Source organism: Oryx dammah, unplaced genomic scaffold (genome assembly GCF_014754425.2).
Source record: "Oryx dammah isolate SB20612 unplaced genomic scaffold, SCBI_Odam_1.1 HiC_scaffold_24, whole genome shotgun sequence".
Lineage (NCBI taxonomy): Eukaryota > Metazoa > Chordata > Mammalia > Artiodactyla > Bovidae > Oryx > Oryx dammah.
In genome coordinates, this window is record NW_024070208.1 from 40,935,818 (window position 1) to 40,962,047 (window position 26,230).

At 35.3% G+C, this 26,230-nt stretch overlaps 1 long non-coding RNA gene across 1 annotated transcript; it reads left to right on the forward strand.

Annotated features, from left to right (window-relative positions):
- Window positions 1–19,248: 19,248 nt before the first annotated feature.
- On the forward strand, window positions 19,249–19,447 carry LOC120883000. Its single transcript, XR_005725640.1, has 2 exons — window positions 19,249–19,285; window positions 19,347–19,447. It is a non-coding gene; the product is annotated as an uncharacterized LOC120883000 (long non-coding RNA).
- The last annotated feature ends 6,783 nt before the right edge of the window (window positions 19,448–26,230 follow it).

Genomic DNA, 26,230 nt, shown 5'->3' on the forward strand with positions numbered 1-26,230 from the left:
AGAATTTCATGGACTCTATAATTCATAGAGTCACAAAGAGTTGGACATAACTAAACGACTTTGTGCTTTCAATACATTAAAAAATATTTGTTTAGTATGTTTTTTAATCTAAATTCTTTTCTCTTCCTCTTTTGTGAAACTATAAAATGTAACTAGGAAGATATAGCTGCACATATGTTGCATGTATTATATTATAACAATGGACAAAGACAGATGAAATAGATGGAGGGAGAGATAGATGGAAAGAGAAATTAGCATGATGAGAAAAGAGAGAACATGAGAAGTGGCAAAACGTTCTGTTATTATTCCATTAATCTGTTTCAGTTTTCCTATCACTGGGACAGCTGTACATTGACAGAATAAATTATTCATTTTAGTGTTAAATAAATAAATACACGTATTATTGCTAACCTTATGATCTTTCATTTTTAGTTAGATATAATGGCCAATAGGAAAACCTGTAGAAGAGTATAAGCATTCTTTCTAAATAATAAGAACAAAACAATACATTCTGGTATCATCATCATATTTATCAATATATAGTACATACTGATGAAAGAAATTATTGCACCCATTTTTTTTTTTTTCCAGGAAGATTAACTGGGTAACATCAATAGCCATAGGTCAGCTACCATCATTTTTAATTCATCTAAAACATTTAGGAAGCAGATTCATTTTTTCTTGATTTTTTTTTTTCTCTTAAAAGAGTACTCAGTGAACGATGAGTGACTGCAGTACAGTGGTTAAGTACATAACTCTGGTACAATACAGTCATAGATTGAATTCACACAATTCCCTTAGCTTCTCTTAGCCTATTTCTTTTCTTTTCTTTTCTAGAATGTTAATAATGCCATCATTGGGTCACTCTGAAGATTAATATATAACAAAATGTATTTCATTTACAGGTTGCTTTTAGAATGAAGCTGAATCAAATGTATATACTTCTATTTCTCTGGGAAAATATTTTCTTTACTGTCAAATTTTTATGTACATATCAATTAAAAACATTTATAAGAAAAAAGATAGATCTTTCTGTGGATCCAATGCTCATTGTGACATTAAAAATTTTATAGCATGTAAAATAGAATGCAAGAAAATAGATTATAAAATCTATACATATTTAGTAGTTAGAAATCTGTCTTCTGGTAAAATAAACTTAAAGTGACTTAGCCTGAAATATATTAAAGAATACTCACTCAAATAGGGCTTCCCTAGTGGCTCAGAGTTTAAAGCGTCTGCCTGGAATGCAGGAGACCCTTGTTCAATCCCTGGGTTGGGAAGATCCCCTGGAGAGGGAAATGGCAACCCACTCCAGTACTCTTGCCTGGAGAATCTCAAGGAGGGAGGAGCCTGGTAGACTACAGTCCATGGGGTCACAAAGAGTCGGACACGACTGAGCGACTTCACTCACTTCACTCAAATAATCAAAGGAAGATTTATGTCAAACTATGTCAAACTTTGGGCATGCAACACCTGGAAGCCCTAGGAAATCCAGTAAGTTTACTCAAGAAAATTGAACTTAACACTCTCCCCCTTTGCCTCTTTCTTTTTTGGCATCATTTTCCCTAAAGTTGATTAGGTTTCTCCTGGCACCATCAACCACTAGGGATCCAAACCCTCACAGGAGAGCTCATGGAAGGAAATAATGGGGGAAATCTTTCATATTGGTGCTCATATAGATTTCATGCATAAATCTCTCATATTAATGCCTGTTCATGTTGTGAATGACCCAATCAATAAACACAGTTTTATAGTTTTGATTAGGGGCCTATTTATTCAACAGTCACTTTGTTGTAGGGAAAAGGGTAATATTTTCTTACTTTCAGACTTTTATGGTAGACGTAGAAAGGCTGAGAAATGAAGAGGGCATTGCATCCAAAAGGGAAGAATTCTAACAATTAGAAAAATAACTCATATCTTCAGTTAGAATCACTCTCCTTGCTATATTAAAATATTAGCTTTATCAGGTGGTGCATTTCTTTTCCATGGTGATGGTCTTGATCCCTGTCTCCTGTACAATGTCACGAATCTCATTCCATAGTTCATCAGGCACTCTATCTATCAGATCTAGGCCCTTAAATCTATTTCTCACTTCCACTGTACAATCATAAGGGATTTGATTTAGGTCATACCTGAATGGTCTAGTGGTTTTCCCTGCTTTCTTCAATTTAAATCTGAATTTGGTAATAAGGAGTTCATGATCTGAGCCACAGTTAGCTCCTGGTCTTGTTTTTGTTGGCTGTATAGAGTTTCTCCATCTTTTGCTGCAGAGAATATAATCAATCTGATAAAAGAAGAGAGGCGAAAAGCCAAGGAGAAAAGCAAAGATATAAGCATCTGAATGCAGAGTTCCAAAGAATAACAAGAAGAGATAAGAAACCGTTCTTCAGGGATCAATGCAAAGAAATAGAGGAAAACAACAATGGGAAAGACTAGAGATCTCTTCAAGAAAATTAGAGATACCAAGGGAACATTTCATGCAAAGATGGGCTCGATAAAGGACAGAAATGGTATGGACCTAACAGAACCAGAAGATATTAAGAAGGGATGGCAAGAATACACAGAAGAACTGTACAAAAGGATCTTCATGACCCGGATAATCATGATGGTGTGATCAGTCACCTAGAGCCAGACATCTTGGAATGTGAAGTAAAGCGGGCCTTAGGAAGCATTGCTATGAATAAAGCTAGTGGAGGTGATTGAATTCCAGTTGAGTTATTTCAAATCCTGAAAGATGATGCTGTGAAAGTGCTGCACTCAATATGTCAGCAAATTTTGAAAACTCAGCAGAGGCCACAGGACTGGAAAAGGTCAGTTTTCATTCCAATCCCAAAGAAAGGCAATGCCAAAGAATGCTCAAACTACTGCACAATTGCACTCATCTCACACGCTAGTAAAGTAATGCTCAAAATTGTCCAAGCCAGGCTTCAGCAATATGTGAACCATGAACTTCCTGATGTTCAAGCTGGTTTTAGAAAAGGCAGAGGAACCAGAGATCAAATTGCCAACATCCACTGGATCATGGAAAAAGCAAGAGAGTTCCAGAAAAACATCCATTTCTGCTTTATTGACTATGACAAAGCCATTGACTGTGTGGATCACAATAAACTTTGGAAAATTCTGAGAAATCTGTATGCAGGCCAGGAAGCAAGAGTTAGAACTGGACATGGAACAACAGACTGGTTCCAAATAGGAAAAGGAGTACGTCAAGGCTGTATATTCTCACCCTGCTTATTTAATTTCTAGGCAGAGTACATCATGAGAAAGGCTGGGCTGGAAGAAACAAAAGCTGGAATCAAGATTGCCGGGAGAAATATGAATAACCTCAGATATGCAGATGACACCACCCTTATGGCAGAAAGTGAAGAGGAACTAAACAGCCTCTTGATGAAAGTGAAAGAGGAGAGTGAAAAAGTTGGCTTAAAGCTCAACATTCAGAAAACGAAGATCATGGCGTCCAGTCCCATCACTCCATGGGAAATAGATGGAGAAACAGTGGAAACAGTGTCAGACTTTATTTTTTGGGGGGGGCTCCAAAATCACTGCAGATGGTGACTGCAGCCATGAAATTAAAAGACGTTTACTCCTTGGAAGAAAAGTTATGACCAACTTAGATAGCATATTCAAAAGCAGAGACATTACTTTGCCGACTAAGTCCATCTAGTCAAGGCTATGGTTTTACCAGTAGTCATGTATGGATGTGAGAGCTGGACTGTGAAGAAGGCTGATCGCTGAAGAATTGATGCTTTTGAACTGTGGTGTTGGAGAAGACTCTTGAGAGTCCCTTGGACTGCAAGGAGATCCAACCAGTCCATTATAAAGGAGCTCAACCCTGGGATTTCTTTGGAAGGACTGACGCTAAAGCTGAAACTCCAGTACTTTGGCCACTTCATGCGAAGAGTTGACTCATTGGAAAAGACTCTGATCCTGGGAGGGATTGGGGGCAGGAGAAGAAGGGGACAACAGAGTATGAGATGGCTGGATGGCATCAATCTCAATGGACGCTAGTCTGAGTGAACTCCCGGAGTTGGTGATGGACAGGGATGGCTGGTGTGCTCTGATTCATGGGGTCGCAAAGAGTCGGACACGACTGAGTGATTGAACTGAACTAGGTGGTACATTTTGATAACTAGAGCAATCAGTAATATGGTAAACTGTTTGTTCTGAATCAAAGGGGATGAATAAATGGTGAATATGAATCCTCATCAATTAATATAAACATTAGTAATCCATTTTTATATACTTTTAACAGCAGGTTTCAACTGCAGAGACTTTTTGTTATGTACGTTTTTTCTGTTTTAAAACAAATTTCTTTAAAACTCAGAATATTGAAATTTCAAAAAATTGGGAAATATTTTAAGATAAAATATGCCATTCTTACCCATGAAATTGTGCTCAGTGGTAAAGAATCCACCTGTCACTGCAGGAGACATGGGTTTGATTCATACAAGAATCTTTTGGTTTTGTATTTCCAAAACACTAATGCTACCTCTATAATACATATTACTGAGCTACATAATGTTTCAACAGATTTTAGCCATATATCTGCCTTAAATATTACTTGACTGTTTTTCATGTCTTTTATTTCTCCTTAGTGATTTCTAATTTGATTATAATTACTGAAGTATATATTTTTCTTTGTGAAGAGGTCACTGATTTTTCCTAAATGTGGAGGTTGTGTCTTTCATCAGTTCTAAAAATTTCTCAGATTAAATTTCTTCCAATATTTTCTTCATCCTATTACTTTACATTTAAATATGTATTATCTTTTCTCACTCTATACTCCAACTATTTTAATTTTTGCATTTCACATTTTTGACTTTTTATATTGTTTTCAATAATTTCTTCAGATGGTTCATCCAGCCAATCCATTCTTTGTTTAGCTGTGCCTATTCTGCTATTTAACTCATATAGAATTTTTAATTTGAGTTGTTTTATTTTTTAAAATCTCTGCTAGTTGACTTTTAGTGAACTTTTCCCTCCTAAATCTGCTTATGTGTATTTATAATCTCCCTTCCTTAGAAACATTTTCAACTTACATTCTAATAATTTAAAATTTTTATGCATTATTTCATAGTTGTGCTCATTTAATATTGCTTCTGTGACAAATTATCACAATAATTTGTTTAAATTTTTACAGTAGTTATTTTAGTGGACTAAAACTTGATGGACTGAAGCAAACACAAGTTTATTCACTTAAACGTGTGGAGGTTAGAAATCTTAAATGGGTCATAAGATGCTAAAATCAAGATTTGGGGCAGGTCTGGTTCCTTCTGGTGGCTCCAGAAGAAAATCTATTCCTTGATTTTTCTAGCTTCTGAAGTCTACTAGGACTCCTTGAGTTTTCTGGCTTATAGCTGCAGCACTTCAATCTCTGCTTCTATTATCACATCACTTTCTCCCTGACTTTAACTCTACTTGAAAGGACCCTTCTGATTACAGAATAATCCAGTATAGTGCCTTCTTTAAAAAATGTTCAACTTAATCACATCTGTTAGGCCCTTTTTGCTGTGTAAGATAATATACTCACAGGTTCCAAAGATTCAAGTGTCAAAGTTTTGGGGGGCCATTTATTATTGTTTGCCACACACTCACAAATTGTAATATAATCTTTATGTACCTAATATTTTTATTTTTTTCCTTGATGAATACTACCCATTTATAATATTGAATGATTTTTAATTGGGGCTCATAATTTTTTATAACTCTATGGCATTTCCATGAGGCCTGGTTTTAGTGTCAGTTCCCTCAGAAGTTAAGTTTTTTGTTATTCTCCTCTTTTGTTTCTTCCTGAGACCTGGAAGAACTACAAATCCACTCCACTTCAAATTAATTATTCTTTTGTATGTTTTGGAACCAGACAAATAGTACAAATTCAATTCCTATACCTACCTTGTTGCCATAAATTCTCATGGGAAACCATTTCTATTTTACTTAGAAAAAGAGCCTGAAATATGAGAGAGAAATTGCCCTTGCTTTCTGACTGGCTTCAAATTCATTTTTTAGTTAACTGTATTTTCTAATAGTATAGATCTTTCTCTACTCCTAACTTTGTATGTGGCAAATTCCCATGATTCTTCACCCTGTGCAAGTGCAGGCTCATAGAATCCTGACATGTTCCCTTCCTGCAGGGGAACACACATTCAGGGTATACAACAGCTTCAGCAACTGCTCCTTTTCCTAACTTTGTCTTCCTTGAGAAATTCTGCTCTAAGAAGTTCCATTTCTCCAAGTCTTATACAATCACTCTTTTAAAAAAAGCATGGTTTGTATTTTATATAGCAGTTTTAGAAATTAGTAGCCATGGGTTTGTACTGAAGGAAACAAGGAAGTCACATTTCTTGTAAATATTGATTTATTTAGTTCATTAAAAAGTGGATTCCATTTTGAAAATGGTAATTTAATCCTACTTGAAAGCTATTTCAAGTAAACAGAACTTGAAAAATAGGTTTTAGAAATTTACTTTCATGTTCTGAGTTTATGACAGTAACTACTGCTTATTGAGATTTTGCCAATAATTATTTGATAATTATCCTTTTGGGCATACTATACCACAAGTTTTCAGAATAGAGTATTCTCTTTGTATTTTGAGGTTAAAAAAAGTTCATAGAAGCATTAAAAAAAACATTTAAGATAGCAATAATCTATCATGAAATGGTGTGGATAAAGAAAATAATTTATATAGCCTTTTCTCAAACCTAAATGCTAATCTCTAGCAGAGATTTTATAAACTGAAGCAATCCACAAAAGTAGATACTTACCCAGATATTCTGATCAGGCTTCACTGAAACAAAAATGTTCAAAGCTAAAAAAAATTATTCTGTCAGTAAGTGAACTATAAAGGAATCATATCTTAAAAGTATGAGCAAATTCTCATATTAATTGGTAAAAATGTAATTGTAAATATATGTGTAGCAATTATTACAAATAGTCTTTTTCCTATGTACTTTGAAACATATTCTGGGTAATTTAGATAAAAATTGATTTATTATATTTTCATTCATGCCCCCTATGGCCAATGATTACTTACTACTGTTTTCAACATGGGGTTTCTACTGTAATCCATAGGTCTTGTTCTATTTTTGCTACTGAAATCGAAGCAAGTAGAATTTTGCTCCTTTATACATCCATAAACTAAGAAATAACCAATACGAATTATATCTGTGGCCAAAGAACTTGGCTCTTACTGATTATCAAATGATACACTGTATTGGGAATTTCTCTATAAAAATCTCAATAATCATAGCTTAAATAAAAGTCATGGAGACAGACTATTTTTGATCATGTATCTGGAAAATAGTCGGACACAACTGACCGACTGAACTGAACTGAACGGATATGGAAAATGTATTTTTCTGTTATTCATTTTAACAAAAGACTATTAATTATTTTGTTGTTTCAATGAACTCTGTACCTGTCCATAAAATATTTGTCTTCTAGTTTGAGCAAAGATTTTTTCATGATCTGTAACCTAGAAAGTCTGTAAAGATTTTGGTTGAAGAGCGTGGCAGCACTTTTTTTTTTGTAGATCTTAAACTATAATTTTGAGGCTATAACTTAAAGTAAGATAACCTTATGAACAATTCTTCTGATGTAGCATTTATTGTTTTTTTCTTCATTTTGTTTAATACATAAAATAATGAAGCTATCTTTCTTATAATTTTTTTTTTTTTGGCTAGGAATGATGTTATTTTTGTTACATATAGTATAGCCTAGCTAATCTAACTTTAAATGTATTAAACAGTTTATACATATTATTGTTAACATGTAACTTTCACTCATACTATAACTTATACATTTGTTGTTGATTAGTCACTAAGTTGTGTCAGGCTCTTTTGTGACCCCATGGACCCACTAGGCTCCTCTCTCAATGGGATTTCCCAGGCAAGAAAACTGGAGTGGGTTGCCCCTTTCTTCTGCAGGGGATCTTACTGATCCAGGGATTGAACCTGCGTCTCCTGCATTGCATGTGGATTCTTTACCACTAAGCCACCATGGAAGCCCCTTACTTACACTAACATATTACTCATACACCATACTATTTTGAGGCTACACTATTTATATATGTGTATATGTAAGTCTGTTTATATGTCTTCATAATAGAGCCCAACTATCACTTAATTCTCTAAGCTTCATGTTTACAAGCTAACCAAAATAAGCCTGTCTTACATATTATTAACCAGAATAAAATGTTACAGTGAAGTCATGGTGTGTATGTGCATGTATACATATATATGGATGTTTGTTTGTATATGTGTGTGTGGTTTTGTACAGACATATATATACTCACATAGGTGCATAAGGTATATGATCGTGCCAATCAGGATCAGATAAGGAAATTTTAATTTACAATACTAAAAAATCAAAACGAAAGTTATCTCTTACTTTTTAACCTGTCTAATGTCATAACTTAGGCTTTCACATTTTCAATACTCTATTTTTTTTTTCAGTTGACTATAGGATCTCTAATTTCTGTAGTATTTGCCTTAACAGCCACAAATTTACAATATAAAACAAAGTCAAAGGGTAAATAAATTTTCAATGGCTTATCCAGCTCTGGAAATACCTTACAAACTTGCAGAAAAGCGATTTTAGTATATGTTTCACAGATTCTGCTTCATTGCTCATTTGTAAAAGCAAACATTTGCCATGAAGACATAACTGCCAATTTAGCCTAAATAAGACAAATGAGATAATGAGACCAGTGGCAGATTCAAGTTGACAAATCCTGCAGAATGCCCAGCTCCAAGTAAAAAGCTTTTCTTTCCTGCCAAAAGGTCTATATGCTAATACTAACTAATTTGCCAACCTTGGCCCTACATTGTTTGACAATAGCCGAGCATCCCAATTTGTTACAGTTGTGACATTAATTTGGATGTAAAATGTAGCTTGATCTAGTAATCTATGCAACCTCTTAACCCAGCAACCAATCACATAGATTCATACTTTGAACTGCAAAGCTTAAAAAGTAGAGAGAGTTTTTTAAGCTCAGGACACATTAATATGAAAAGGGTAATATTATGGACATCGTAAATGTGACTTTCAATTGCTCATTACCTGGTTACACAACAGAAACAAAATAAAGTGTGTTATTTACTTTAACATTGTAGGGTCATTCAGAATATTTGATCTGATTCAGTTATAAAAATACTTGTAACTTAGTTATCAGTTTTGATAGATTTTGAAAAGTCAGAGTATTAAAAAATATGTATCTTTTGAATCTGTCCTAAGAATTAAAAAAAATCAAAGGTATTGAAATGCTGTATTATTTATATTTCATGAAGATTTCCTCATTATTTAATAGAAAACCTATGGTACTTTTGATACAAGTTAATTCTGTATATTAGAGGGGAAGTAAGTTAAAATTTCAGTTTAGAGAAATTTATTTAAGTAATAACAAACAAGGCCCTTAGAGTGAAGAAATGTTTGATTTATTCCTTTAAAAATTGCCCTAGGTTAATGAATAAGAATAATGTGGCTTCCCTTGTGGCTCAGACGTTAAAGCGTCTGCCTGGAATGCAGGAGAACTGGGTTCAGTCCCTGGGTTGGGAAGATCCCCTGGAGAAGGAAATGGCAATCCACTCCAGTACTCTTGCCTGGAGAATCCCATGGAAGGAGGAGCCTGGTAGGCTACAGTCCATGGGATCACAAAGAGTCGGATACAACTGAGCGACTTCACTTTCTTTAATGAATAAGAATATTACAATTGTATATAAGAAGGAGAAATATCATATAACAAGGTTTATATTGAACAAATATGAACTGGTGTGACTCATTCATTAAGAAGTAGATTGGACATTCAGGGATTTAACTCAAACATTGTAAACTGTAGTAAAACATTTAATTCCTGACAGGCAAAAGTGAATGTGAAAAATTTTATAATTACAAAATATACTAATTTTACAATTATAAAATAAATTAAGGAAAATATTTGCATTGCTTGAGAAAATCACATTTATAAAAATAAACCCAGCAAACAGTTTTGAAAAAAAAATAAATGGACAATTAATGATAATATTAACAATTTCTTCAAATGAGAAATATTTTAATAAATTTATAGAAGGTTTATGAGCTTAAAATACTTTACAGTTATAAAAATAATCAGAATTTGACAAAATATTTTGTATTCTTATTTTCAGAATGAATTTTTACCAAGCATTTTAAATTATTTTTATTGAGGAAAAAACTTGAAAATATTAAAATCCATTCAGTTTTTTAAATTGTGTTCAAAAATGTTTCTATAAACTCTCTAACTCCACTGTTGCCATACAAGTATAGAAATATAGAATTGAAAAGAACTCTGAAGTCATATGAACTCACTTCTGGACAAGTGCAAATTCATTGCTTAAATCACAAGTGTGGCAGATTGGCTCCTGGTGATTACTTCTCCTAGTATTTATGCCTTTATCATATATATATATATATCCTTGTTTGGGGCCTAGATCTAATGTCTCACATCTAACAAACAGAATATGGCACAAGTTATAGAATGTCATATCTAAAATTAGATTACAGACAGACTGTTTGACTTGCCCTTCCTAACTTTCTCATTCACTTAAAAGCAGGGAATAATCACACAGCAAATAGAAGTGCATCCAGGGGTTTCACTGTAGTCAAAGCCCTCGGTTTGAAGGCAAAATACACTGAAGAGAGCCCAGACACAGCTAATCAGGGAAGTAACCCTTCCATTCCTCATCTTTTACATTTTTGCCAAGGAGTCCTTCTAGCAATATGTGCAAGTTGCATCATTCTCAGGGCAGCCACAGCTCAGCAGAATTTAACAATATACATTTCTGATAACTGGGTACAATACACATGACATCATTGTTCACGTTGTCAACACATTACAGGGGACAGATAAATTTAGAGCCATATTCTCAGTTGTTCCTGGATATGAATTATGAGTTCAGAAGAAATTTTAACCTTTTAACAATTGTCTATCCTTGAGCTCTGGATACAATTGTGTCATTTATAATTTTAACATCCTTTTATATCTCTTTTGAAATGCAAATTTTTGATATGGCAAAAATAACAAATTTTTTTTTTTTTTTTTGTCTGTAGCTAACAGGGTAGACAAACTTATGTGACTGTTAGTATGATTGACTAGATACGTTCAGTTCAGTTCAGTTCAGTCTCTCAGTCATGTCCGACTCTTTGCAACTCAATGAATCGAAGCACACCAGGCCTCCCTGTCCATCACCAACTCCCAGAGTTCACTCAGATTCACTTGCATTGAGTCAGTGATGCCATCCTGCCATCTCATCCTCTGTCGTCCCCTTCTCCTCCTGCCCCCAATCCCTCCCAGCATCAGAGTCTTTTCCAATGAGTCAACTCTTCTCATGAGGTGGCCAAAGTACTGGAGTTTCAGCTTTAGCATCAGTCCTTCCAAAGAACACCTAGGACTCATCTCCTTTAGAATGGACTGGTTGGATCTCCTTGCAGTACAAGGGACTCTCAAGAGTCTTCTCCAACACCACAGTTCAAAAGCATCTAGTCTTGATGAAATCTTTCCACATTTTGAATAGTTTGTAAATCAATTTGATTTTACTTTTTATCCCTTCATTTACTACTATTTGTACTTTTCAAAAATAATATGATATGCATTTAAATGTACATCTAATTATTTGGAAAATAAATTTATTTCTTCTTCAGTCCAGTTAATTTCCATCAAAGTTATGTTAGTTAAGAATCAAAAATCAATTTTTCCAAATAATATTATCTGGACTATATCCTTTTCTATTCAGTTACTTTCAAAGAAAAAATCTTTTATTATACCAAATACCAGTATCAATGTTTTCTATATCAAATATATGTTCACAATATATCATTGTCTCATTTATATTACATACTCCCAATAAGAAGCAATTATTAAAAATTACTGTTTATTAAATTTAGAGTCTATCAAGGCTGTGCTCCATTCATAACCCAGTTACAAATAATCACCTTAATAATTTTAATAATAATTTTAGGTATCATTGTATACTATAATTTGTATACTTCCCACTAAGATGACATATTACAGACTGTATTTTTCCTTGTTTGCACCCAATTGTATTACCAGGAAAATTTTCCCAGTCAATGTTTCTCTGTGACACTCTTTACAACTTAGGCTGTTGAGACTCTCCATGAGTTGACCAACACCTTTCATTCAGTGAAGAAGAGGTGGCAAGAATACACAGAAGAACTGTACAAAAAGATCTCCATGACCTGGATAATCATGATGGTGTGATCACTCATCTAGAGCCAGACATCCTGGAATGTGAAGTCAAGTGGGCCTTAGAAAGCATCACTACAAACAAAGCTGGTGGACGTGACTGAATTCAGTAGAGCTATTTCAAATCCTGAAAGATGATGCTGTGAAAGTGCTGCACTCAATATGCCAGCAAATTTGGAAAACTCAGCAGTGGCCACAGGACTGGAAAAGGTCAGTTTTCATTCCAATCCCAAAGAAAGGCAAAGCCAAAGAATGCTCAAACTACTGCACAATTGCATTCACCCCGTATGCTAGTAAAGTAATGCCCAAAATTCTCCAAGCCAGGTTTCAGCAATACGTGAACCGCGAACTTCCTGATGTTCAAGCTGGTTTTAGAAAAGGCAGAGGAACCAGAGATCAAATTGCCAACATCCACTGGATCATCGAAAAAGCAAGAGAGTTCCAGAAAAACATCTATTTCTGCTTTATTGACTATGCCAAAGCCTTTGACTGTGTGGATCACAATAAACTGTGGAAAATTCTGAGAGAGATGGGCATACCAGACCACCTGACCTGCCTCTTGAGAAATCTGTATGCAGGTCAGGAAGCAACAGTTAGAACTGGACATGGAACAACAGACTGGTTGCAAGTAGGAAAAGGAGAATGTCAAGGCTGTATATTGTCACCCTGCTTATTTAACTTCTATGCAGAGTACATCATGAGAAAGGCTGGACTGGAAGAAGCACAAGCTGTAATCAAGATTGCTGGGAGAAATATCAATAACCTCAGATATGCAGATGACACCACCCTTATGGCAAAATGAAGAGGAACTAAACAGCCTCTTGATGAAAGTGAAAGTGGAGAGTGAAAATGTTGGCTTAAAGCTCAACATTCAGAAAACGAAGATCATGGCATCCAGTCCCATCACTTCATGGGAAATAGATGGGGAAACAGTGTCAGACTTTATTTTGGGGGCTCCAAAATCACTGCAGATGGTGATTGCAGCCATGAAATTAATAGACACTTACTCCTTGGAAGAAAGGTTATGACCAACTTAGATAGCATATTCAAAAGCAGAGAGATTACTTTGCCAACTGAGGTCCGTCTAGTCAAGGCTATGGTTTTTCCAGTGGTCATGTATGGATGTGAGAGTTGGACTGTGAAGAAGGCTGAGTGCTCAAGAATTGATGGTTTTGAACTGTGGTGTTTGAGAAGACTCTTGAGAGTCCCTTGGACTGCAAGGAGATCCAACCAATCTATTCTGAAGGAGATCAGCCCTGGGATTTCTTTGGAATGAATGATGCTAAAGCTGAAATTCCGTACTTTGGGCACCTCATGCGAAGAGTTGACTCATTGGAAAAGATTTTGATGCTGGGAGGGATTGGGGGCAGGAGGAGAAGGTGACAACAGAGGATGAGATGGCTGGATAGCATCACTGACTCGATGGATGTGAGTCTGAGTGAACTCCAGGAGTTGGTGATGGACAGGGAGGCCTGGCGTACTGTGATTCATGGGGTCACAAAGAGTCGGACACGACTGAGCAACTGAACTGAACCGAACTGACAGTCAGTGAAGGTTTACATGCTCAACAACGACAAGCAGTGTGATAGCCAGGGCACTCAGCGTGTCATCCAGCTATTTTGAGCAACTGAAGGCCATGTCTCTGCTAGTTAGGGTCTGGCAAAACATGGTCCCCAGGAGAAGGGAATGACAACCCACTGCAGTATTCTTGCCTAAGAACTCCATGAACAGTATGAAAATGCAGAAGGATATGACACTGAAAGTTGAACTTCCAAGGTCAGTACGTGTCCAATACACTACTAGGGAAGAGCAGAGAAATAGCTACAGAAATAATGAAGAGGCTGAGCCAAAGCAGAAATGACACCTAACTGTGATTTTATTTGATAGTAAAAAGTAAAGTCTGATATTGTAAAGTACGTGAATCTGGATGTTAGGTTCATGGGTCATGGTAAATTGGATGTGGTCAAACAGGAAATGGCAAGAGTGAACATCAACTTTTTAGGAAACAGTGAACTAAAATAGATGGGAATGGATGAATTTACTTCAGATGACCATTATATCTACTACTGTGGGCAAGAATTCCTTAGAAGGAATGGCATAGACCTCATAAGTCAACAAAAGAGTCTGAAATGTGTTACTTGGCTGCAATCTGAAAAATGACAGAATGATTTCAGTTCATTTCCAAACAAACCATTCAACATCACAATAACCCAAGTCTATGCCCAACCCCTGATGATGAAGAAACTGAAGTTGAATGATTCTACAAAGGCCTACAATACATCATAGAACTAACACCCAAGAAAGATGTCCTTTTCATCATAGGGGACTGGAATGCAAAAATAGGAAGTCAAGAGATACCTGGAAAAACAGGCAAGTTTGGTCTTGGAGTACAAAATGAAGCAGGGCAAAAGCTAACAGAGTTTTGTCAAGAGAACGCACTGTTTGCCAAGCAAACACACACTTCCAACAACACAAGAGATGACTCAACACATGGATGTCACCAGATGGCCAGTACTGAAATCAGATTGATTATATTCTTTACAGCCAAAGAGGTAGAAACTCCATACAGTCAACAAAAACAAGAACTGGAGCTGACTTAGGCTCAGATCATCAGCTCCTAATTGCAAAATTCAGGCTCAAATTGAAGAAAGTAGGGAACACCACTAGGCCATTCAGGTATGATCTCAATCAAATCTTTCATGTTTATACATAAAGTGGAGATGCCAATTAGATTCAAGGGACTAGATGTGGTAGACAGAGTGCCTGAAGCACTATGGACAGAGGTTCATAACATTGCATAGGACTTGGTGACCAAAACCATACCCAAGAAAAAGACATTCAAGAAGGCAAAGTGGTTTTCTGAGGAGGCTTTACAAATAGCTAAGAAAAGAAGAGATATGAAAGGCAAAGAAGAAAGGGAAAGATATATCCAACAGAATGCAGAGTTCCAAAGAATAGAAAGGACAGATAAGAAAGCCTTCTTAAATGAAAAGTGCAAAGAAATAGAGGAAAACAATAGAATGGGTAAGACTAGAGATCTCTTTAAGAAAACTGGAGCTACTACTAAGGGAGCATTTCATGCAGTGATAGGCACAATAAGATAGGCACAAAAATGGCAAGGACATAACAGAAGCAGAACATATTAACAAGAGGTGACAAGAAACACAGAAGAATCATTAAAAAAAAAAAAAAAAAAAAGCTCTTAATGACCCAGATAACCATGAAGGTGTGGTCACTCACCATGAGCCAGATATCCTGGAATGTGAAGTCAAGTGGGCCTTCAGAAGCATTACTATGAACAAAGCTAGTGGAGGTGATGAAATTCCAGCTGAGTTATTTCAAATCCTATAAAATGATGCTGCTAATGTGCTTCACTCATTATGCTAGCAAATTTGAAAAACTCAGCAGTGGCCACAGGACTGGAAAAGGTCAATTTTCATTCCAATCCCAAAGAGAGGCAATGCCAAAGAATATTCAAATTACCATACAGTTGCACTCATTTCATATTCTAACAAAACTATGCTCAAGACCCTTCAAGCTAGACTTCAGCAGTATGTGAGTCAAGAACTTCCAGATGTAAAGTTGGATTTAGAAAAAGCAAAGGAACCAGAGATCAAATCTCCAACAGCTGGCTCATAGAAAAAGCAAGGAACTTTCAGAAAAACATCTACTTTTTCTTCATTGACTATGCTAAAACTTTTGAGTGTGTGGGAATAACAGACCACCTAAAATGCCTCCTGAGAAACCTATATGCAGGTCAAGAAACAATTGTTAGATCTGGACATGGAACAAAGAACTGGTTCCAAATTAGAAAGGAGTACATCAAGGCTGTGTATTGTCAACTGGTTACTTAACTTATATACAGAGTACATTATTTGAAATGCTAGGCTAGATGAAGTTCAAGCTGGAATGAAGATTGTCACAAGAAATATTAATAACCTCAGATATGAAGATGATAGGACTTTAATGGCAGCAAGTGAAGAGGTATCCAAGAGTCTCTTGATGAATATGAAAGAGGAAAATGAAAAAGATGGGTTAAAACTCAACCATCAAAAATAATGAAGATCATGCTTTCTGGTCCTAATACTTCATGGCAAATAGATGGGGAAAATGTGGGAACAGTGTCAGCTTTTTTTTTTTTTTTTTTTTGCGCTCCATTTTCAATGCAGTGACTTTAGCTATGAAGTTAAAAGATGTTTGCTCCTTTGAAGAATAGCTATGACAAACCTAGACAGTGTATTAAAAAGCAGAGACATCACATTGCTGACAAAGCTCCATCTAGTCAAAGCTATGGCTTTTTTAGTAGCCATGTGTGGATGTGAGTGTTGGACCATAAAAAAGGCTGAGCACCAAAGAACTGATGCTTTCAAATTGTGGTGCTGGAGATGACACTTGAAAGTCCCTTGGACTGCAAGGAGATCAAACCAGTTAATCCTAAAGGAAATCAACCCTGAATATTCATTGGAAGGACTGATGCTGAAGCTGAAGCTCCAATACTTCGGCCACCTGTTGCGAAGAGCTGACTCATTGGAAAATATCCAGATACTGGGAAAGATTGAAAGCTGGAGGAGAAGAGGGTGACTGAGAATGAGATGGTTGGATCACATCACTGCCTCAAAGGACATGAGTTTGAACAAACTCAAGGAGATAGTTAAGGACAGAGAAGCCTGGTGTGTTGCAGTTCATGGGTTCGCAAAGATTCGGACAGAACTTAGCACTTGAAAAACAGTGATGAGTGAGCTCATTTCACCTGTACTTCCACAATACTCAGTTATATTTTTCACAGCCTATTTGACTTTATGATCATTCACATGTAAGAGAGTTATTCATATGCTGAAGGTTATGCCTTTTCCCAAATGGTCACTCAGGAAAATGTCTCATCATTTTATGAATATATGTATTCCATCTAACTGTTCATCATTTTTCTGAGTCTTGCCTAATTTGGCTAGTTTCTTGCCAAAGAAATCCGTTTAAAATATCTATATGGAGCAGAATTACTTTTTAACATTGTGGCATGCTTCCAAAAGTGTTATTTCTGCTTGGCTCAAAGCATTCAGCTACAAATCAATGGTTTCTGAATCCCTTCCAGACCACTTGGACGATTGTTGACTTTGCTTTACATGTGTCCTTGCTATTGTTGAACATGATGGCAGTATAGAAAATTATATTTACACACATATTGTGGTTATTAGGAAATCATTAATTGTTCATTTTCTATTTCTAAAGTATATTCATTCTTATATGTACCATAAGAACTTTCAAAGAGGGTTTCTTTGGAAAAGAAGGAAAAGCTGCTGACATAAGAGCCATCCAACCTGGAATTCTTTCAGGATAAATGTTGCAAGGTGTAAAGTCTTAGAGATAATACTATGTGTCAAAATGTCTCTCCCAAGAGGAGCCAACAAATTGAATCAAGATCTTGGTATAATGGGATTCTACATTACAACAGAAACACATTATCAAGTGGAAAAGACAAACTTGTATTATGGTATCATTTCTTACACTTGCAATCTCACTTCTACACCCCAAAAGACCCCATTTTGTAGCCTCTCTATTAAAAGATTAACTCCAGGCACCTGATCATGCAGTCAAGCTCTTTGTTCTATTTTCTTTTCTTAAGCAAATTTAAAAAATCTATTTATTTATTTTAATTTGAGGATAATTACTTTACACTATTGTGATGATTTTTGCCATACATCAGTATAAGTCAGTCATTGGTATACATGTGTCATACGTACCCTCCATCCTGAACCCTGCCTCTTCCCATCCCACTCTACCCTCCAGGATGTTACAGAGCACCAGCTTTGGGTGCCCTGCGTCATACAACCAACTCACTGGCTATCTGTTTTACATATGGCAATGCTTGTGTTTCAATGCTATTCTTTCAAATCATCCCATCCTCTTCTTCCCCCAATGAGTTCAAAAGTCTCTTTACATCTATGTCTCCTTTACTGCCCTGCATGTAGGATCATTGGTACCATCTTTCTAAATTCCATATATATGTATATATATACATCTATATTAATATAGATAATGTCTTTCTCTTTCTGACTTACTTCACTCTGTATAATAGGCTTCAGGTTCATCTACCTTTTGAACTGACTCAAATACGTTCTTTTCTATAGCTAAGTAATATTCCATTGGGTATATGTATCACAACTTCCTTATCCATTCATCTGTCGAGGGACATGTAAGTTGCTTCCATGTCCTAGCTATTGTAAACTAGTGCATTGAATACTGGGATATATGTGTCTTTGTCAATTCTGATTTCCTCTGGGTATATATAAAGTAGTGGGATTGCTGGGTCCTATGGCAGTTTAATTCCTAGGTTTTAAAGAAATCTCCATACTGTTCTCCATAGTGGTTGTATCAGTTTGTATTCCCACAAACTTTGTAAGAAGGTTCCTTTTACTTCACACCCTCTCCAGCATTTATTGTTTGTAAACTTTTTGGTGATGGCCATTCTGACTGGTGTGAGATGATACCTCATTATGCTTTTGATTTGCATTTTTCTAATAATGAGTGATATTGAGCATACATTCATGTGTTTATTAGCCATCTATATTTCTTCTGTGAAGAAATGTCTATTTAGGTCTTCTGTTCACTTTTGGATTGGATTGTTCCTTTTTCTGGTGTTGAGCTGCATGAACTGCTTATGTATTTTGGAGATGAATTCTTTGTCAGGTGTTTTGTTTGCTAATATTTTCTCCCATTCTGAGGCCTGCTTTTCTTATACCTTGCTTATAGTTTCCTTCATTGTGCAAAAGCTTTTAAGTTTAATTAGGTCCCATTTATTTTTGTTTTTATTTCCATTATTCTGGGAGGTTGATCATAGAGGATATTGTTGTAATTTATGTCAGAGAGTGTTCTGCCTGTGTTTTCCTGTAAGAGTGTTATAGTTTCTGGTCTTAATTTAGGTCTTTAGTCAATTTTGAGATTATTTTTGTATGTGGTGTTAGAAATGTTCTAATTTCATTTATGGAAAAAGAAGAAATGAAATTCTAAACATTTGCTGATGACATGATTCTCTACCTAGAAAACTCTAAAGATGCCACCAGAAAATTACTAGTGGTTGTAACTTTAGGTTGTAAGTTTAGGGGTTGTAAATTTTAATTCAATGTAATTTGTTGAGCTAATCAATGAATATAGTAAAGTGCCCGGATATAAAATTAGCACATAGAAATCCTTTGCATTCCTATACACTAGCAATGAAGAATCAGAAAGAGAAATTAAGGAAACAATCCCATTCACTATTGCAATGAAAAGAATGAAATACTTAGAAATAAATCTGTCTAAACAGATAAAAACCCTGTATACAGAAAACTATAAAACACTGATGAAAAAAAAAATCAAATTCAACACAAATAGATGGAGAAATATACCATGTTCTTGGATTTGAAGAATCAGTATAGTGAAAATGATTATACTGTCCAAAGCAATCTATAGATTCAATGAAATCCCTATCAAACTACCAACGGTATTTTTCACAGAACAAATAATTTCACAATTGGTATGGAAACACAAAAGACCTCAATGGGACTGGAGGGATCAGTCTTCCTGACTTTAGACTATATTACAAAGCTACAGTCATCAAGAGAGTATGGTACTGGCACAAAAGCAGAAATATAGATCAACAGAACGAAATAGAAATCCCAGAGATAAATCCATTCACCTATGGACATCTTTTCTTTGGCAAGGGAGGCAAAAATAAAGAAAAGACAATCTCTTCAACAATGGTGCTGGGAAAACTGGTCAACTACATGTAAAAGAATGATTAGAACACTTTCTAAACATTTTTTTAGGAAACATTTCTAGTGCCCCTTTAAATTTCTTATAAAAATGCTACTCTGAGGGTAAGAATGAATAGAATATGTCCAAATAACATGATGCTTTTAGTTGAACCACATATCATAATCATTGTGAAACAGGTCCTTTAAGTTGAGAACATAGATTCAGATGTTTCAAATTGAAATAATTCACATCATACCTATATTTTATAACATTTTTGATCATTGATTCAGTAATGACATCCACCAAAAATGAACAAACAAAAGTAGAGATTGTACAAACACTTATGAGGGCCCTTATAAATTCTCTGGAACCTGTAAGTGATGGCATAGTATGATCTAAAAACTCCAGTACTTTGGCCACCTCATGAGAAGAGTTGACTCATTGGAAATGACTTTGATGCTGGGAGGGATTGGGGGCAGGAGGAGAAGGGGACGACAGAGGATGAGATGGCTGGATGGCATCACCGACTTGATGGACGTGAGTCTGAGTGAACTCCGGGAGTTGGTGATGGACAGGGAGGCCTGGCGTGCTGCAATTCATGGGGTGGTAAAGAGTCGGACACAACTGAGCGACTGAACTGAACTGAACTGAACTGATAACTATCAGCTGGATTTTATCTCTGTGTAATTTATTCCACAGCAACTAAAAAAAGAAAACAAAAAGACCTCATTGTCATTCTGAACAGCTGTAAGCAACTATTGATATTTCAATGGAGAATAAAAAAATATACCTTAATAACTAGTAGTATCATAGAGACTCATCTCTTCTATCAGCCTGCTACCTCAAATATTGTTTTATTTATTTTTATTTATTTTTTAATTTAATTTTTATTTTACTTTACAATTCTGTATTGGTTTTGCCATACATTGACATGAATCCACCACGGGTGTACATGCAAAAAAATCAGTTTTCAGTCTCTTCAGAACTTTCTGATAGATTTTTTGGGGACAGTGTATCATATACTACCTTTTCTTTATTCTTTGGAATTTCAGAAATCTTTCAGACATTAGGGATTTTCACATTTTTTTTCCCCTCTGTCTAGGACCCATTAACAAAACTCATAGGTAAGTTATTACCACTGCTCAAGAATTTGGAAAAAGCCACAGATGTCCCCTGATAATAAGCTTGTAGTATTTGTACAAAAAGTTGAATGTGCTACTGTAAATGATTTAGCCTACTGTACAAGTTTTCCTTTTTCTACTTATAAGAACTTTTTTCTCCACCAGCTGCATTGCTGAAACTTCCATTTTTCTGACAGTTATTACATGTATACCATGGTACTTGAATTGTTTTATTAAAAAGTTAATTATATGGTCAGGTCATTCATCAATGGAATATGGAGAAAAGAAGTTCCTAGGGCTCATTTATTGTCATGCAAATTGTAGCCATGTTATGTGACAATCCTTCTGAGGCAACACCTACTGTATTCAGCATAGAGTACACACACACACACACACATAATTTTCACTTGATAAATGAACTCTCTTGGGAGACATCCTCATTTATAGTTTCAGTTGTTTCTGTCATAGGTTCAAGAGTTTCCCCTTTGCTTTCTGATACACTTTCTCTGAAATGTTTTAGTATTAAACCCATTCACAATTCCCATGAAAGATTATTTAGAAGGCAAATTCATTATTATATCCGTATGTCTTTAGTATTACGTACTGTCTCTATTAGAGCTCAAGAGAACAGTTTCTATTGAAAACAGCAATATACTTAGTAGCAGCATTTGGTAGCTCTTAGGTCTGTAATAACTAGAGTAACCTGTAATAAGGGGTTGAGGATGCATGATCTGACTTCTGCCAACAAGTCAAAAAGAGCGTGGTGGCAAGTAGGTAAAATGTCTAATATAGTATATTCACTAAGATTTTATAGTCCCAGTGACCTAGACAAGTCCTATACTATAGCATGTTTTTAATCCTACAATGTGAAACTCTATTCAGATGTCCATTTGAATAGTCAGCATCTACTCACTCACTTCTTTCATTTTGCCTTTTTTAAAGACACAATTAAATTTCCTAATTATGAAGGTACATAATCTAGAATGAGATATAACCACTAAATGTGGACTGTCTTTTTAGTAGTCAACTTCTCCAAAAATAGTAATTATCTCTATTTTAGAAAGACCTCTTGAAGCACCAGGTAAATTATTTTCCAAATTTCATAGAGTTAGCCAATTTCTAAGTTTTTGAAATTTATCAACCATTCTCTATAACTTTTTTGGCAAACTTTTTTTACACCCCTTTTCTTATTTTGCTGCTAGTATAACGCCAACAACAATGATTCAGTATAATCTTCACCAATATCATGACCAAATTTCTCCTCTCAAAAAGTATGATAGTGCATGGTACAATTATAATACCTTTGACAATGTGGTATAATTGCATTGAGTTACAATGTACATAAAGGCAATTATAAAGCTTTTTTTTTTTTTTCAGTTTCTTTTGTAAATTTGAAAAAGTTTTAGCACAATGTCGCATTATACTGATCTCTGTTAGCCTGTTGCATCTTTTAAATAGTTCCTTTATAAAAGATACTGATATCAAGTGTATTATATTATTCATTCCCTGTCAGTTTATCATCAATATCCATGACCCTCTAAACTTTCTCATTAATTAAACTCAAATTATTGTAGGGTACATTGATATTATTACTCCCACTTCCACCAAAATTAATATTTTAAATTAATTTTTATTGAAACATAGTTGATGTACAATGTTGTGTTAGGTTCTTCTGTACTGCAGAGTGAATCAGTTTATATATATATATACATATACACATATATACACATATACACATACATATACATATACACACATATATCCATCCTTTTTTTTTTCATTCTTTTCCCATATAGATCATTACAGAGTACTGACCTATATGATACAGAATTCTGCGCTATTTATTAGGTCCTTTTAGTTATTTATTTTATATTTAGTAGTGTATATATGTCAATCACAATTTCCAATTTTTTTTCTATTCTTTTCCCCTTTAATATCTATAAGTTTCTTTTCTACATCTATGGCTCTATTTCTGCTTTATACTGAATAAATAAGTTCATTTGTATTATTTTTAGATTCCATATATAAGTGATATCATATATTTGCCTTTCACTATCTGACTTACTTCACTCAGTATTACAATCTCTAGGTCCATCCATGTCTCTAAATGGCATTATGTTGTTCTTTTTTATGGCTAAGTAATATTTCATTATAGATAAGTACCACACCTTCTTTATTTAATCTGTCGATGGACATTTAAGTTGCTTCCATATCCTAGCTGTTGTAATAGTGTTGCAGTGAAACCTGAGGTACATGTATCTTTTCAAATTATGGTGTTCTTTGCACATATGCCCAGAAGGCATATGCCCAGAAGGGATTGCTGGATCATATGGTAGCTCTATTTTTAGTTTTTAAAGGAACTTCCATACTGTTCTCTCATAGTAACTCCACCCATTTACATTGTCAACAGCAGTGTAGTTCCTTTTCTCCACATCCTCTCCAGTATTTCTTTTTCACTGTTCTCCTTCTACCACTTTTTAAGTCAAAGTTTATGTTTTCTATTGCTCTTTGGGAATTCTACATCACCTAGTACTCACTACAAAATTTCATGTCCAATTTATTCTGAATGAAATTTGACATAAAAGAGATACCAGCAATGTTTGCACTTATGCCAAATTTATTCCAAATATGGATTTAGGATTTTTTGCTTCTACTTCTTTGGTGTGCAATTCATGAATAATTTTATTCACTGAATGTATTAAGAAAGCATCTCTATAACCACCCAGTTCCACTGAAGACTTTGCAGTGTCTCCTCACTGTCATAGTCAGGGATACTGTTCAATTTAGGACTTGAAGAGGTCCTTCATACACATGATATTTATCCTAAAAATTTCACATTGCCATAGAGTTCATGTTGGGAGATGCAGTTACAAAGTCCCGAACTACATCATGATTCATAAATGAGATGAATTTTGCATCATGTTTAAGGCTTTCTATTTAGTTATCCTTTAAACTTACCCACTTAAAATTTGTCTGGTAGAAGATAGATTGAATGTGACAAGATCGCTTAAAATATGTTTAAAGGATGTAAAATAGGTATTTTGTGAATAATAGGGAAAGGACTAAGTCAAGGCTGTATATTGTCACCCTGCTTATTTAACTGCTATGCAGAGTACATCACGAGAAACACTGGGCTGGATGAAACACAAGCTGGAATCAAGATTGGGAGAAATATCAGTAACCTCAGATATACATATGACATCACCTTTATGGCAGAAAGCAAAGAAGAACTAGAAAGCCTTTTGATGAAAGTGAAAGAGAAGAGTGAAAAAGCTGGCTTAAAACTCAACATTAAGAAAGCTAAGATCATGGCATCTGGTCCCATCATTTCATGGCAAATAGATGGGGAAACAATGGAAACAGTTAGAGACTTTATTTTTTCTAGGGTTCCAAAATCATTGCAGTTGGTGACTGCAGCCATGAAATTAAAAGATGCTTGCTTCTTGGAAGAAAAGCTATGACCAACCTAGATAGCATATTAAAAAGGAGAGACATTACTTTGCAAACAAACTCTGTCTAGTCAAAGCTATGATTTTTCCAGTAGTCATATATGGATGTGAGAGTTGGACTACAAAGAAAACTGAGTGCTGAAGAATTGTTGCTTTTGGATTATGGTGCTGAAGAAGACTCTTGAGAGTCCCTTGGACTGCAAGGACATCCAACTAGTCCATCCTAAAGGAATTCAGTCCTGAATATTCATTGGAATAACTGATGCTGAAGCTGAAACTCCAATACTTTGGCCACCTGATGTGAAGAACTAACTCATTTGAAAAGACGCCAATGCTGGGAAAGATAGAAGGCAGTAGGAGAAGGGGATGACAGAGGATGAGATGGTTGGATGGCATCACCAACCCAATGTATTCGAGTTTGAGTAAACTCTGGGAATTGATGAGAGACCAGGGAGGCCTGGCATGCTGCAGTCCATGGAGTCACAAAAAGTTGGACACTACTGAGAGATTGAACTGAACTGAACTGAATGCTCTTTAAAAATCTATTTAATTTCCCTTTTCTTTTTAATAAATAGCAGAGCTCTACCTGACTTAATCTTACTCATTTTTAATCATTACACTTAGGCTTGTTTTTCTTTCTCTTTTTTTGGCCGTTTGAATTGCTCTAAGGCTTTACACTCACTCTCCCAAACTCCATGACAGATAACTGAAGAAGTTTTTCTACTATTATATTATAATACCCTTTTTTTTCACTGAACAGGAAGTTTAGGAAGTGTTTCTCTGAATTTTATTGTTCCCAATACTGTTTCAGAAGGGAGCATGTCACTGGGGACAACTCTATTTTGATTATCATATAGCCAATGAAGTGGTTCTGCCTGTCTTAAAATCTTCATTATTCCATTCTATTCTATTCTATAGGTTTGTTCTATTTTAATATGAAAGAATAAATAGGACACTTCTCTCTTTTTTTTTGAACACTCACTTGACTCTGGCTTTTATCATCTTAGGGAGGAGAGATCTGCTACATTTTTTACATTAGTGAATTGAATGCCAAACCACAACTTTCAGTTCAGTTCAGTCTCTCAGTAGTGTCCAATATTTTATTACCCTATCATTTCCATTAAGTTGGTGATGCCATTGAACTATCTCATTCTCTGTCACCCTTTCTCTTCCCACCATCAATCTTTCCCAGCATCAGGGTCTTCGAAAATGAGTCAGTTCTTTGAATCAGGTGCCCAAAGTATGGGGGTTTGAGCTACAGCATCAGTCCTTCCAATGAATATTCAGGACTGATAACCTTCAGGATTTTCTGGTTTCATCGCCTTGATGTCCAAAGTACTCTCAAGAGTCTTCTAAAATACCACAGTTCAAAAGAATCAATTCTTCAGCACTCAGCTTTCTTTATAGTCGAAATCTCACATCCATACATGACTACTGGAAAAATCATAGCTTTGACTAGATGGACTTTTTTTGGCAAACTAAAGGCTCTACTTCTTAATACACTGTCTATATTGGTCATAGCTTTTCTTCCAAGGAGCAAGCATCTTTTAATTTCATGGCTGAAGTCATCATCTGCAGTGATTTTGGAGCCAAAACAAAGTCTCTAACTGTTTCCACTATTTCCTCATCTACTTCCATGAACTGATGGGGACGGATGCCATGATCTTAGTTTTGTGACTGTTGACTTTGTTGAATGTTGACTTAGTTTTCTGAAT